Source organism: Rousettus aegyptiacus, unplaced genomic scaffold (genome assembly GCF_014176215.1).
Source record: "Rousettus aegyptiacus isolate mRouAeg1 unplaced genomic scaffold, mRouAeg1.p scaffold_m13_p_8, whole genome shotgun sequence".
Lineage (NCBI taxonomy): Eukaryota > Metazoa > Chordata > Mammalia > Chiroptera > Pteropodidae > Rousettus > Rousettus aegyptiacus.
In genome coordinates, this window is record NW_023416311.1 from 10998956 (window position 1) to 11014133 (window position 15178).

General features: G+C 45.2%; 1 protein-coding gene across 34 annotated transcripts in view; it reads right to left on the reverse strand.

The window, feature by feature from the left end:
• The window catches only part of RBFOX1 (RNA binding fox-1 homolog 1), a 1358182-nt gene that overhangs the window by 128885 nt on the left and 1214119 nt on the right, over positions 1-15178 (reverse strand). The window lies entirely within an intron of this gene.

Here is a 15178-nt window from a genome sequence, read left to right on the forward strand (position 1 = left end):
GTCTTCCGAACACGTCCATGTTCTATATCCCTCTATTGGTCTCCTAGAAAAATGACCGCAGACTTGGTAGCTGAAGGCAACAGAAAGGTATATTCTCTCACAGGTGTGAGGGACACAAAATCTGCCTTGACGGTGCCACGCTCCCTCAGGGGACTCTAGGAGGGGACCCTCCCTTGCCTCTTCCTACTTCCGGCGACATGGGGACTGTGTCTCCCCGCTCTCTGTCTCGGTGTTCACGTGGCCTTCTTCCCTCGGTGCGTCTGGGACTCAAATCTCCGTCTGCCTTTTTCTTCTTACAAGGACCTTAGTCATCGGTTCTATAGTTCACCCTAAATCCAGGGTGATCTGTTCTGCAATCCAGAGCTGAATCACATCTGCGAAGGCTCTTTTTCCGAATAAGTTCGCATTCCCGGGTTTACAAAGGTCGGGACGCGGCCATCCTGTTTGAAAGCTATCATTTAACTCACTACAGGCCCTTTATAAGCAAACAAAGAAACCACAAGTGAGTGTGGAATGAGCAGCTGTTCTCAAGAAGTGAATGCATTTCCTACTGCTTCAGGCCGCATGGGGCTCTCAAAAGGGTGGACCTCAAACCAGGTCCAGAAGAAGGGAGAACGTCCACCCCTGCTGGAGCTTCCCTGGGCTCCCATCTGTCACACTGGGCACTTGAATGAGGTCCCAAAATAGACAGGAGACTTCAGTCTTCCCTTCACCTGCCCAGGCTCACAGACTGCCTTCCTTCTGCACCTGCCACTACACTCAAGGATTCTGGCTGAGAAGTCCCCCAGCAGCTCCCCAAAGCTGTCAACCCTCACGAAGGGCAAGAACCTGCCTGCAGGTTCCCCGAGCCTAGCGCTGGACGTCACACAGATGGATTAAGCCATCCCAGTCTCCCTGAGAGGTTCGTCGAAGCTGATGGCAAAGACACAGAATAAAATTTCAAAGGGCAAGAATAAAATGATGTGGAAGCTGCTCATGGGACTGAACTTCTAGAATGTGTGTTTCTGGAAGGCGGAGACCATGTGGTTTGCAGCTGCCATCCCCAAGGCTGGGCCATGTTGAGGCTTAAGTGGGAAGTCACCACCGAAGGAACAACTCTTGGCCCTAGTCTGATTTTTAAAAGTCACTTGGTCTCCGAAGTGGGACCCAGCTGAACTGGAAAGCACCTCATACCCAGGTTTGGAAGCTCAGAAGGTTGAGCGAGCAGGTCTCCTAGCAGACATCCCCTGTGGGAGAAGTCGTCTCTGGCCCCGGTACCTAAACCGGCTGCGTCAGCATCTCGGCTGCCCTTACCCATTGATTTTTTTTTTTTTCCACGGCGCATGTCACTTCTTATCTTTATGTTACATGCTTCCGTTCATTTGTATAGTGTCTGTTTTCTCCGCTGGAATATATGCTCCAGGAGAGTCGGGACGGTGGAACTCTTCGCTGTCTTATCCCCACATCCCAGAGCAGAGCTGCTCATCGATGGAACTAGGGACATGGCAGGCTGGTTAATTCTGTGAGGTGGGGCTGTCCTGCGCACTGTAGGGTGTCCAGAAACATCCCCGGCCTCCACCTACCGGATGCCGATGGTCTAAATCCTGAGTTGAGACAACCAAAAATACCGTCTGAGCTTCAAATGTCCCTGGGGACGGGGTACAAGACTGCACCAATCGAATGTGCTGAGCACTGAGCACGTGCTAAGTTCTCAGTACACATCTGTGGCATAAATAAATAGGCTTGGTTCTGCTAGGACCGAGCTGCACGACTGCCAGCTTCGTGTCTCTGGGTCTCAGTCCGCATATGCATAAAATGATAAGTGCGAATCTGTCCTGGCCCCCCTAGAGTGGGGTAGTGGCCTCAAAGTCTTCGCGACCGCCAAGTCCTACATGTGAACAGGGGTACTTAGAGTTACCATCAGCATTATCAACAGTGTCAGTAATCATCGGCATCTGTTCTTTATTTCTCGGCCCCTGGGTGTGGAAGACTCTGAGATGCAACCTCCCTAGCAGGCAAGAAAGGCTGCGGGACCCTACATGAATGGACAGTCCATGAACCTCAAGAAGTGGGTTTCTGGACAGCACTTGGCAGCTTCCCCAACAAGCTCATCAGGATGGCAGAGCCAGCTCGTGCTCGGGCCCCGTCCGAAGGCCCTGGGAGGAGGCAGGATGTGTACTGCAGAATTTTTCCTAATAAACAAACTCCCCAGATATCGGCGTGGGTTATAAACGTTAAGAAAACACCACCGGCACTTTAATCTCCTGAAGATCACTTAGTGCTTCCGCGAAGACCTTAATAAAGAACCGTGGGGCTCCCTCTGCTCTAATCGTTCCTAATTCAATGAATAGCTCCCAGCAACCCAAGGCTAATCCTGGCGAAATTGGATTTTGATATCGACCAATCCAGGGATGACAGTTGGAGAGGCTATGCAGAGTTGTGTAGAAGTATCCGCCTTTCAGAATCTGGCCCCGCCCCCGGCTTCCTCTCTCTCAGCCTGTGTAGGCAACGCTGAGTTTGCCTGCTGTTCAGTCTTCTGGGGGTGATGGGGGTCTCTGGGAGTGGAAGCGCAGGCGAGGGATTTTGCAGCTGGATATCTCTGAGTTAAACTCCAGTTCCATCCCTTACTGGCCCAGCTCCCTAAACCCTCTGAGCCTCAGTCTCCTCAGATGCAAGCAAGGAGAAAAGGTTTCCATCGCAGAGTTCTCTGTGGTTCCGGATCGCTTGCAGTGATATAGGTGACCATCACGAGGACGGATGAGCAAAACGTGGCGAAGTTGTCGACAGAAATCAGAATTCAGGGAGAAATTAGAGATTCAGAAGCAGCGTTGACTATATGGGGGAGGTAACAGGGGAATGATGATTAGAAATAAAACCAGAACTGTATTAAATTATATTTGACGATGGGTAGCAAATTATGTCACCCCGAAACATGCTTCTTTGGCACAAGGATTACTTTGAGCTGATTATTTTTGAGAAACGGCAGACAGGGGGGACCCTCTGGGCACAGAGCAGAGGCCGCCCTTTTGTGAGGGACATTTACACATATAAGGGAACTCTGCACTTGTAAGGGCTTTCCCCTCTCTGTACAGAAGAGAACAGGACCCTAAATCGCAAGAGACTCATCAGTGGAGAAGGCAGCTGGCTTACGTCTGTGTAACCACCTTCCCCTCATCCACTGTGCCTTTCCTGGCCGCCTCCATCACTGGCCTCGCCTCAGCATCTTTTGTCTTTAGGTGCTGACGGTGTTTAAGGTGGTGGCTTGGGCCGTTTTGGGAGTTACTCAGTTCTCCTCGGTATCTCCCACATGCACAGGAGGAATACGTGTCACTAAACTTCCGTTATTTTTCTCTCGTTACAAGGGGCTCAGCCAGGAGCCTAAAAGGGTAGAGGGAACATTACTTTTCCTCCCCACATGATGGAAATTTAAAATGCACGCACTCACAACGCAGCACTAGATACAGTTCAAGGACGATAGTCAAGCACTTTTGAGCAGTCCTGTCTGATAAAATAAAACGGGAGCCACATATGTAGTTTTAAAATTTCTAGAAGTCCCATTTTAAAAAAGTAAAAAGAAATCAGTAGAGTGAATCTTAAGAATATAGTTATTTCAACCTGATTTATCGAAAAGATTATTTCAATACGTAATCAATGCAAATGACATCTTACATTTTTTTATGTACTAAGTCTTCAAAATCGTATGTAAAATTTGCACTTATGGCTCATTATCTCAATACAGATGTTAGATGTTCAGTGGAAGTACTTGATTTATATTTAGGCTTTGAAATATTGACAGTTGAATGTCCAAGATTTTCAAAACATACCTCAAAGGTTTTTAATAACTGAATTAAGTATCTTATCAGTGTGCTTAAGTTTAAATTAAAGTTGACTCAAACTAATACTCACACCAGCTACATGTCAAGGGCTCAGGAGACACCTTCGGCTGGCAGAATAATGGCCCCTTAACAATGTTAATGTCCTAATTCCCAGAACTGTCACTGTGTCACTCTACAATCCAGTGGTCCCCAACTGTTGGGCACCAGGGACCGGTGCTCCTTTGAGAGTCTAATGCCTGATGATCTGAGGCAGAGCTGAGGCGGTGATGCTGGCGCTGCAGATACAGAGGAAGCTTCACTGGCTCCCCTGCTGCTCACCTCCTGCTGTGCGGTCTGGTTCCTAACAGGCCACAGAGGGGTACCAGTCTATGGCCCAGGGGTTTGGGGACCCCTGTTCTACATGACAAAAGGGAATTAAGGTTGCGGTTGGAATTTAGGTGGCTAATTGTCTGACCTTAAAATAGGGAGATGATGCCGGATTATCTAGTGGGCTCAATGTAATCACAAGGGTCCTTCAAAGCAGAAGAGGGAGACGGACGGAAGAGCAGCAGGCATCAGAGTGACGTCACAGGAGAAGGACTCATCCACTGCTGCTGGCTTCCGGGTGGGGGGAAGCAGACCGCAAGGCATGGAATGAGGGTGGCTTCTAGGAGATGTAATAGGCGAGAAAGGGGTCTCACCCAGAGCCCATAGAAACAAATATAACCCCAAAGACACGTCGACATTGGCCCGGGGAGACCAACGCTGGGCTCCTGACTTCCAGAACTATTAGGTAACACATTCGTGTTTAATCCGCTGAGCCTGCGGTGACGTCTTAGGGCAGTGATGGAAAGCAAACACGCTCCCTCGTTAGAAAGCAGAGGTACAGAACGGCGCTTCCATTCTTGCAGAAAGTTCTCCCGGACCGGGCCGCTTCGGAGCAATGGCATCTTAGGGGGATGGGGGTGGAGAATGGGTTCAAAAGGAAAGAAAGCCAAGAAAGAGAGAGAAAGAGAGGAAGGGGAGGTCTTCCCTGAGCCAATGGTGACAGGGTGCTTCAAAATGAGGAATGTGATTACTTGGGTGTCAACTCTAAGTACTTGAGTTTTAAGCAGAAAAAAAAAAAAAAAAAAAAAAACCTTCGTGAACTAGGTTGGGATAATAACTCCCTTGCGTGAGATCGTGGCAATTAAAGCTTGGGTTCCACCAGTGGCAGCTGCAGCTGCCGTCATTGTTGTTGTTATTACTGTTACTGGTGGTATTTCTCTTTAGCCTGTAGATGAACGTTTCTTAAGCTATCTCTGTGCTCCCAGATACACTAAAGTTTTCGTGAAAGCCGTGCACGCACGCCCTGGGGTACAGGGAATGCGTATGCACTTGAATTTTGTGTAGGGTTTTGGGAAGCTCACAAAAGCCCTGAAAGACGCGTAGACACCCACGGACCCCTGGACTAGCATCGCTGCTGTGGAAAGGGCATTTGCCTCTCCCTAGTTTCGAGTTGAATACCTGATACTGAATGCTACCATCCACTGGTAACTTATAAGCCAAGTGTGGAATTGGCTCAAGGGTCTGGGGTAGGAGATTGAAAATAAAAACTTGCCGAGGTCCTACTGTGACCCAGGCATCTTGCTAGGTGTTTTTCATACTTTATCCCACTGAATCACCATAACAATTGGAAAAACTGAGGCTCAGAGACGTTAAGTGACCTGTCCAAAATTACACAGCAGAGACGGCAGAACCAAACCTAGGATATCTACCTCCATTTCCTGAACTCTTTTCAGCCCTTAGAGGCCTCTCAAGGTCAAGGTGAAAGATGTTCTGGAAAGACCAAACAGCCTGGCCTTAGAAGTCAACTGCAGAGCACTCCTACAGAGGGGTAAAGATTCGCCGACATGCCAACTGCGTGCTCTAGGTCTGGACTAGAGCTAGTGATGAGCTCTGTGAAAAGGGCCCCATCACAACCGACCCACCAAAAAGCGAACCAAACCAGGTTGCTTCAGATGCCTCCTCGAATGTCCTAGAGTCCCTCGTTTCCCCCTGCTGAACCCTTATTAACTATAGATTTTTAAACTGGCTATTTACTTACCTCTCTATCCTACTAAAATATGAACATCCAAAGACAAATACTTTATGAATGTATTTCTGAAGCCCTTTACCAAGGCACACAGTAGGCACTCTGCAAATCTTCACTGCAGCCTTCCAGGGAACCTCTCTGGGTGCAGCTTCTTGGTCCACGAGCATCCCCGATTCCACCATCCAGGTACCGAAACCGAACACTCAAGACAGGATGGCCATGTAGCACGATTTCCCCCCAAGTCAGCCTATTGAATCTCCAGCATCATTCCTCTCCTACAGGTTTCCTGCTGTCCGTGCACAAAGCTCTTAATAGTGATAAATAAAAAGTGTACTTTTGAATAGCCAGCTGCTTCTCCCTTCTCCACCAATCAAGTTATTTCTCCGAGAGAAAAGCTTGTGAGTGTCTTCGAGGCATTATTTGATTAAGTTGACAATATTATGTGAGCGATGGTTGAGTACCCACTGCGATGTACTTTGGCCCAAATTGATTTGTGTAACGAACACTCGCTCTGTCTCTTCTTGCAGCCTGAATAGCGGTCTTGATTTAACCAGTAATGCCGGGCGCCAAGTGAATTTACAGGGCCCACATTCCCTCTCTCTCAATCTGCAGAGAATAGTAGAAGCAGAGCGTGGACTGGCATAATTCAATACATTGTACTCTAAGCTCAGAAAATAATATCACAGAGCTCTGCAATATACCTATTTTATTTGATTTGTAAACCTGATAAAAAAGCAATCGAGAAAAGTTCAGGGGGAAAATATATATGTTCTAAGCAAAAATGTAACTATATTGAATGTGTACAAAGAACCAAAGAAAGGGGCGGGGGAGACGATCGTGCATAGTGAATCGACTGCATACCCTGAGGTAGACAATATTGCACATTCTCCATTTAAAATGGAGCCAGATTGTGCCAAGTTCTTTTCCATTAAAAGTAATAATAACGGTAAGCCCGGAGAATGTGAATTAAAACCCACGTCTCTGGTTTGCTCGCAATCCTACTTCAAAACAGGGCTCGTGTAGCTTCACTCGGCTTCCTGCTTTTTCATTTTAGCTCTGTCGGCAAACAAATAAGTTAATCACACAGCTTTAGATGTAGCTAATGCCTCCTTCCAGGCTCGGCAGGGCTGATTCCACAGCCAGGTGACACAGAGTGAAGAAAAACATCGCATTTCCCTCAACTTGAATAAATACAGTGCTCTGCTGGAATGATGAAATGCCACAGAGAGGGATAAGGCTGAAATGGCAGAGAAGGGCTGACACCCAATTCTTAGGCTATTTTTTTCACCTTTCAAAAGTACGGGATGGTCCTGCAAGGGGCCAAGTGTTTAACACGTCGGTAAAGGAAATGGACTGCCAAGGTATCTATCTGTGTTAGTCTGCTCGGGATGCGGTACCAAAACGTCACACTCTGGCTGGCTTATACTACAGACATTTATTTCTCACAGGTCTGGAGGCTGGGAAGTCCAAGATCAAGGTGTCAGTAGATTTGGTTCCTGGCGAGAGCCCCCTTTTGGGCTTGCTACCTTCTCACGTGGCGGAGGGAGAATGGTCTCTCTCAATTCTTCTTCTTTTAAGGATGCTAATCCCATGATGAGGATCCTGCCCTCATGACCTTATCTAACTCGAATTACTTCCCAACATCCCCACCTCCAAGCACTATCACATTGGAGATTAGGGCTTCAACATATGAATATTTTTTTTTTGGTGAGGGGACACAATTCTATCTACAGCAATGTCATTGAAGCAGAGCTTGCAAGCACCAGGGAATAAGAAAATGTATTTTGTACTGGAGGTTGACAGGGGTTTCACTGAGCTGGAAACCAGGTGTTCTCTTATCCAATCATTCGAAATATATTTACGGAACATCTATGACGTATCAGTCCCTGGGGATTCACCAGGTGGGTTTGGGGACTGGTGTTTGCTTATCAGAGAGCAGAATAAGAAGACTATATAAAATGCTCTTTTTCTACTTTGAATTCACAGCTTTAGTTTTTCGTTTCAGGAATAAGGAGTCGAAAATAACCACTACTACCACTAACAATAAAGATTTACGGACTCTGGAACCAAAGGATCTGGGTGTGACTTCCAGCTCTACCACTTCCTGCCTTGCGACCTTGAGGAAGTTACTTAACCTCTCTGGGCCACAGTTCCTTCATCCAGAAAAAAGGAATGATGTTATTAGCACTGCCCCAAATGAGTCAATACAGGTAAGTGGCCTTCCTGGCCCATAATTATGATGATGATCAACATCTAGCCATTTCATAAGCATTCGTTGAACGATTAGCACTCTGCGAAGCCCTCTGCATGCAATATATCTCACTGCAGCGCCTGATGACTCAGAGGAAGATTCCATTATTTGTCCCCACTTTATGACAAAGGAGCTGAGGTTCAGAGGGCCTAGGAGCTTCTTCAGGATGCTCGATTAGTAGATGGCGGGCAGTAGGGCATTGCAATTTCCTGACTCGAATGCCTTCATGACGTCTAAAGAAGATGCAACCATTTCCTGGCCACTCGGTTCTTAAAAGCTCAGGCCGGTCCATTTTAAAGCTTCCAAAGTTAACGAGATTCCAACTCTTTGTTCATTTCTCCCCGACTGCTCCAGCCCTCTGTGTCCGTGGGAGGCGGTCCACTCTAGGACACTCTCACTTCTTCCCCTCTTGGGTCCTTTTCTTTTGGGGCTGGGGTTGAGAGAGGGGACAAAGGGACCAAGGAGGCAGAGGGCATCCAGAGACACGAGACGCTTCCTGGTGGTGAGAAGCAAGTGCCCCTCTCTGCTTTCTTGCTTACTCTGCTGGAGCTCCTGTGCCTGATGTGGCTTCTGGGGATGCAGTGGAGCCTGAGGTGCCCATCCACATGCTTGGGTGTCTCGGGGCCGTGACCAGCCATCCCATCATCCGCCATTGTTACTCAGGGTCCTATGCTTTCAGGGTCAGTACTCAATGTTCCCAACACGCCTTTCAGATAGGGGGTCCCTCCTTCATCAGCTGGCTTCCTGCCCGTCCTCTGAATTTCAAGCTCTTTCAAGAACCAGGGAGACCCTACAGAATGGATGACTGGTACCCTAACACATCCTCCATGACAGTTCTTTCCCACCCTTGTCGTTTCGGACTATGTCAGCAAGCCTCCACTTTGATAAAGCCCCAGGGAGGAAGCAGGCACGCGTCTCTCTATTAATGACATCCCTACACCCCACTAATTTGAGGCACTCCCAAGAACTCCGTCACTACCCACTTTGATGGCTTCATTACGATGAGCTTTCTTGTTTTCTAGCTCAGCGAGCGCCCAGTCTGAATGAGCCAGCAGCTTCCTCTTCCTGACGGCACCCCTGTTCTCCCTCCCCAGCAGTGACTCTTAGAGCTTTCTCCACACCCCGCCTCAGCTCCCTGGTTTTCTTTCCTGCTCCATCCCATTCGGCAATCAAGGCCAATTTTAAACATCAATTCAAAAAGGAAAGAAGTTACTATTTTGTAGTGAATCCTCAAATCCACCTAGCTCAGAGACATTTTCTCCTCTCACATAGTATGCTAGATTTAATTTAACCAAATGGCAAATCTATACATTATGCTAATTTTCTGGCCCTAAGAAAACTGCTGAAGGCATAATTCGGTTGCGGAAAATTGGTGATGAATTTAAGATGGAACTGATCTTAGCCAAAATCCCTGGATTTTCCTTACTAATTATTTCTTTCTTTGTATAAATGCTTGGAACAAAGAGACAAGCACTCTGAGGGTTTCGTTCTAGGACTCCTGGGCTTTGTCCAGTATATGCCAAGACATGTGTAGGCATCATTCTTTGTGAACACGGATATGTCTGTTCATAGACATTTGACAGTCAAAGAATCTTGTCTCATAAAATACATGATTTCTATAAACTGACATGATTCAGCTCCATCTTTCCATCTTTCCTTCCTTCCTTCCTTCCTTCCTTCCTTCCTTCCTTCCTTCCTTCCTTCCTTCCTCCCTCCCTCCCTCCCTCCCTTCCTCTCTCCCTCCTCCCTCCCTCTCTCTCTTTCTTTTATTAAATTTATTGGAGTGACATTGGTTAATAAAATTACATAGGTTTCAAGTGTACAATTCAATACAACATCATCTGTATATTGCATTGTATGTTTACCACCCAAATTCGAATCTCCTTCTGCCACCATATATTTGACCCCCTTTACTCTTATCTACCTTTCCCCTCGCCCTCATTTCCCTCTGGTGACCACTGAGTTCCAAATCCTACTCATCAGAAGATTCATTTCTCCTGCACTGGGAGAGGTATAAATATGTGTTAGAAAATGAAAATACTAAGAAATGCACTCTGAAAATAGAAATGCCTGCATCTCTTTTCCAGTTTGTTCTTTACCTAGACAGATAGCAAACTTTTGTCTTAAAGAGCTATTTGTGAATAGTTTGAATTGTGGGCTATTACATCTGAAAGCAGCCATAGGCATATGTAAACACCAATTAGCTTGTTTCAATAAAGCTTTATTTACAAAAACAGGCCGTAGGCTAGATTTGGCCTGTGGGTCATAGTTTGCCACGTTTGATCTTAGAGGAGCAAACTGGGTATAAATTATTCTATTCGGTACCCTTTAAAATGCTTCTGCTTGTATAGAGAACATTTTCTAGATGTGAGGGATAAAAGATGGAGAAGACATACTCAGAGTCTTTGGGATCTCCTACCCTATAGGGGAGAAGATAGTGAACCATACAATTACAAGACATGGGCGAGTCCTCTGATTGAAGGATACATAATTTGGATACATAATTCAACAAGAAAATAGGGAAAACTTCATCTAGAAATTTGGCAGTTGTACATTAGCAGAGCACAGCAGCCATTCATGGCTCTAATGAGAAGAGGGTGAGATTTCACATGATAAGGTTTAGGTGGGAGACATGATGCCCTATGACCTCGGACAAGTCACTCACCTTCTGAGAGTCTCCATCCTTCATTTGTAAAAGAGGAATGGCAAAACCAGCCCACTCTTGAGTCAGAGAGAAACAAATGGGATTTTACTCCACAAAGTTCTTTGGCTCTTCCAAGGTTGTTGTACAACTGTAGTCAACCATTTTTTCTGGGTTATTCTACTTAATAAGCAATATGTGCTCACATAGAAGATGAAAATATGGAAATTGATGTGGCAAACAGAAGACCTTCACTCAGTGGACATCCTTCAATTCAGGAGACTTGGACTCTAGTCCAACTTTTATCAATTTCTCACCATATCGTGTTGCTGGGATGAAATTTACTGCACCGGAGTAATTGAAGGCACTGAATTTGGTGGCCTTACAGGTGCCATGTCTAAAAATTCAAGGCTCTGAGACTTAAGGGCAGTGGGTATGGCAGGTGGGGTGAGGGACTCTCCCTTGATAGTGTGGGTGGTCTGTGGTCACCTTAGCAAAATGCAGGTTTTGTAGTCTGAAAATTAGATGGGGTTGCCTATGTTTCAAGGAATAGAGAGGTTTGGATGTACTAAATCAGTCTATTTCCATCAGTCTATATAACCTCAGATCACCTTGTTTAAGTCACCTGGGGAAGCCTATTGAAAATGCAGATTCCTGGGCCACGCCCCCAAACTAACCATTCATAATTATGAACCTAAGATATATCATTTCAAATAATACTCATGGATGACTCTGATATGCTCTAACATCTTAAAAGCCGGGTTTTATATTCTAGGGAAGCAACAATGTGATTTATGTGTTTGGATTAAGTAAACAGTCGGGACTGGAGTCTCTAAAACCCAGTTATCTGATCTTGGACGTTACTTCACCCCGCTCTACCTTGCCTCCCATGGCTTTAAAATGGGGACTGGTGAATTCATTCATTCAAAGAATACTGATCGGCTACCTTCAATGAGACTGGATAAGAACTCAAACACAGAAGGGGGATTAAAAATAGTAAAGCATGCAAAGTGCTTTCCAATGACTCAAGGTATTTTGTAAGCACTGAGTGAATGTTAGTCACAGATATCCGTTAACTAACTTCCATATGCACCTTCCAAAAGCAACACCATTGTTTAGAGGACAAATCCCAAGCCATGGATTGGATATCTTGTGCACACAGCTATTGCAGTGGTCTCCAACCTTTTTGGCACCAGGGACCAGTGTTCCCATGAGAATCTGATGCCTGATGATCTGAGGTGGAGCTGAGGCAGTGATGCTAGTGCTGGGGAGCGGCTGCAAATACGGACCAGTATGGGTCTGCAGCCCGGGGGGCTGGGGACTCCTGAGCTATTAGACTGCCTTTGATTTGAGGGGCACACTTTCTCTCTGAATTACAACCTTTACCTACAAAAGAGACATTTGTACTTTTAAAGTGGATGTGGTTGAGTGGGGCAGGGTGGTGGTGGAGGATAGATAGAGGCTGATGGTGTTTCAAATGGTCTTCCTACTGAGCCAAGCAAGAGTTTCCTATAGGCTTCAGATGTGCCTGGATTTTTCTATGAGGTTATATATATGAAGAGAGAAAGGTGTATAATGTACACATCATAATACGATCACAAGGTTGAATTCCAAGACAGGTGGAACTTTCTGATGGGGAGGCTCACTCCTGACCGATTATTTGATGCTTTCGATCTTGTATATTGAATTTGAGATTACAAGCCTCTCTCTCCATTCGGCCCTGCCCTGAGACTTCCCCAGCGTTTCGTTCTCTTTGCCTAAACCTTTTGGGAAGGGCCCGTGAACGGTCCTCCTATGTTGGCTGCAAGGGCAACAGAATTACTGTCTATTCTCCATACTTCATCGAAGGGCAAAATAAAATAAACATTTTTGACTTTTTATTCAATTTATTTAAAAAGCAAAACTCTTTTAAGATGAGTAACAGTGGAGTTCATTTATCATAATTGCTCATGAGTATTGGCTAGGAGTATGAGTGCCCTCTACATTTTTTTTTTTAGATGTTTATTATATTATATGTTGTTTTCATGCACTTCCTTCAAATGTGCTCTAAAAAAGGCTTATGGCTCTGGCTCAATAATTGGAGCATGCCCCAGGATCCCAGGGGGAATGCTCTAGAAATGCGGATTCCAGGGCGCAGCATTTTCAGCGTTGATTTTGTCAGGCTGGGGCGCTGCAGCCTGCTCATACCCATCTGTGACAGCGGACTGTTGCCTAGCCAGGGATGTCGTAAGCCTGTTGCTAAACTCAACCTTAAACAGAAATGAAGTGATATAAACCCGTGATTAAATACCATGTATAAAAAGGCAATAAGTGTTTCAAAATTCATCGCTCTCTAATTCTTTGACTATATTTTGCTATTCTTTGAGGTTTATTCATAGTTTTTGTACTGGAACGGTTGGAATACCATACAATGTTGTGTTGCTACACATCTTTGGCCAACTCTGCATTCAGTGACCAGGCATCGGTGGCCTGACATTGGCTATGACAGGAGTATCTATGCCACGGAAATTGGCAAATGATTCAATCTGTCTCCCCCACCGCCCCGCTCAAGCTGGTTGGAGCTGGCGGTATGCATTCGTAATAAGCATACCAGGCAATTCTAATGGAAGTTGTTTCTGGCCTACGGTGTAAGGAAATGCTCATGGAAACGTAGAAAAGCCAGCCCTTAGAAAAGTCATATTCTGGTTATTTTGCCAGTTGCTTAAAAAGCGCTCCTTGGCAATAAGGCAGTGCCAAGTGTTGCTGAAGGGTTTGGCTGTGGGATCAGAAATGTCTGGGTTCCAGGTCTGGCCCCAGGACTTCAGAGTGGCACTGGGCAAAGGACTTAACCCCTGTGAAACCTCCGTTCCCTCATCTGTAAAATGGGTTTTTAATAATTGCTGTGTAGACTCATAGTACACAATAAAGATGATATTATTAAGAATGCAGCCTGGAGCCTGGCTCCTAATAATTGTTCAAGATATAATAGGTGTTCGATGATGGCCATGATGATGATGAAGAAGAAGAAGAAGAAGAAGAAGAAGAAGAAGAAGAAGAAGAAGAAGAAGAAGAAGAAGAAGAAGAAAGAGAAGAATAAAGAATAACAATAAGAAGAAGACGATGACGTGTTAATAATGGTGTTTGGAAGAAATCTCTTGAAATCATGGAAATAGTTGATGGATATTAAGCTAACGTAGTAATCTGGAACTAAGAAGGTTCTAGGAAAAAATACTTAATGTCTATTTCAACATCCTCATTTATACTGTTATATCCAAACAATAATAGCAAATGCTAAGATTATAATGGCCGTGCACACCACTTCATGTTGAATCTATCACTTATCCTCATGACATTTCCCTGAAGCTGCTGCTAAAATTATGCCCATTTCATAGATGAGGAAACTAAAGCTCAAGAGGAGGTCCACACACTAGCAAATAGGAGAGTGGGCCCTAGAACTAAGGCTTTGAACTTCTAAGCCAGTGGCCAACCTCTGATGTCACACAGCCTTCTTGGGAATGAAACTCTTTATCCATAAGGATTGTTGAAGCTGAAAACAAAAATAGGCCCATGAAGAAGAAACTGAAGGTAAAAGTTTCATATAAAATTATTTCTGAACAACTCACAATATTCCAGAATTAGCTATGACCTTTATGGAAAATAATATGTTCCATATATGTACCTTGGATGATATTGCCATGGTGGAAAAAGATCAGAATTAAATGAACCATTGACTCCGTGAGTTACACTATTTATAATCTGTGAGTCCCATGGTTTTAATGAAAGGAGGGAAAGTATGTCATTTTGGCTGACAGTAGATGTGCAAGAAACAAGGCTGGATGAGCATCAGGACGTCCAGGTCTGAATCCTGGCATGAGAGCAATCTGACTTGGGACAAAACTTGAGATTCTAGAGCCTCATACATGACAGTAACAACATTTAAATTTCAGGGTGTAATGAGAATTCTACAGAATTACATACTTAGGTGCCTAGCACTATGCCCGAGTTCTCCAAGTGACCAGCATGTATTACTTTCTTCTTTTAGCTCAGAATTTAATATTTAGGTTCAGCAAATATCCATCAAGCACTAAGTAGGCATGAGGTATAACTCTAGGTGATGGAAATGCATGGTGGAGAAGGTACATGAAAATCCCCCTTCTCAAGGAGCTTAACTTGTAGTAGGGGAGGAAAAAAATAAACACATCATAAATAAGAACATAGCTGAGTATGTCAGAAGTGTGTGCACTGTGAGATAAAACACTACATGTGAGGACCGAGGGTTTTAAAAAGGCTTTGATGTTTCGCTGAATACTTTTCGAGAAGGTGACAAGAGGATCGAGCCATTGGGGAAGTTCAAGTAAGAAAGGACCAGACACAGGGATGGACAGTGCAAACGTCCTGGGGTAGAAACACGAGTTACGGTGAGGCTGTTGCAGTGAGCT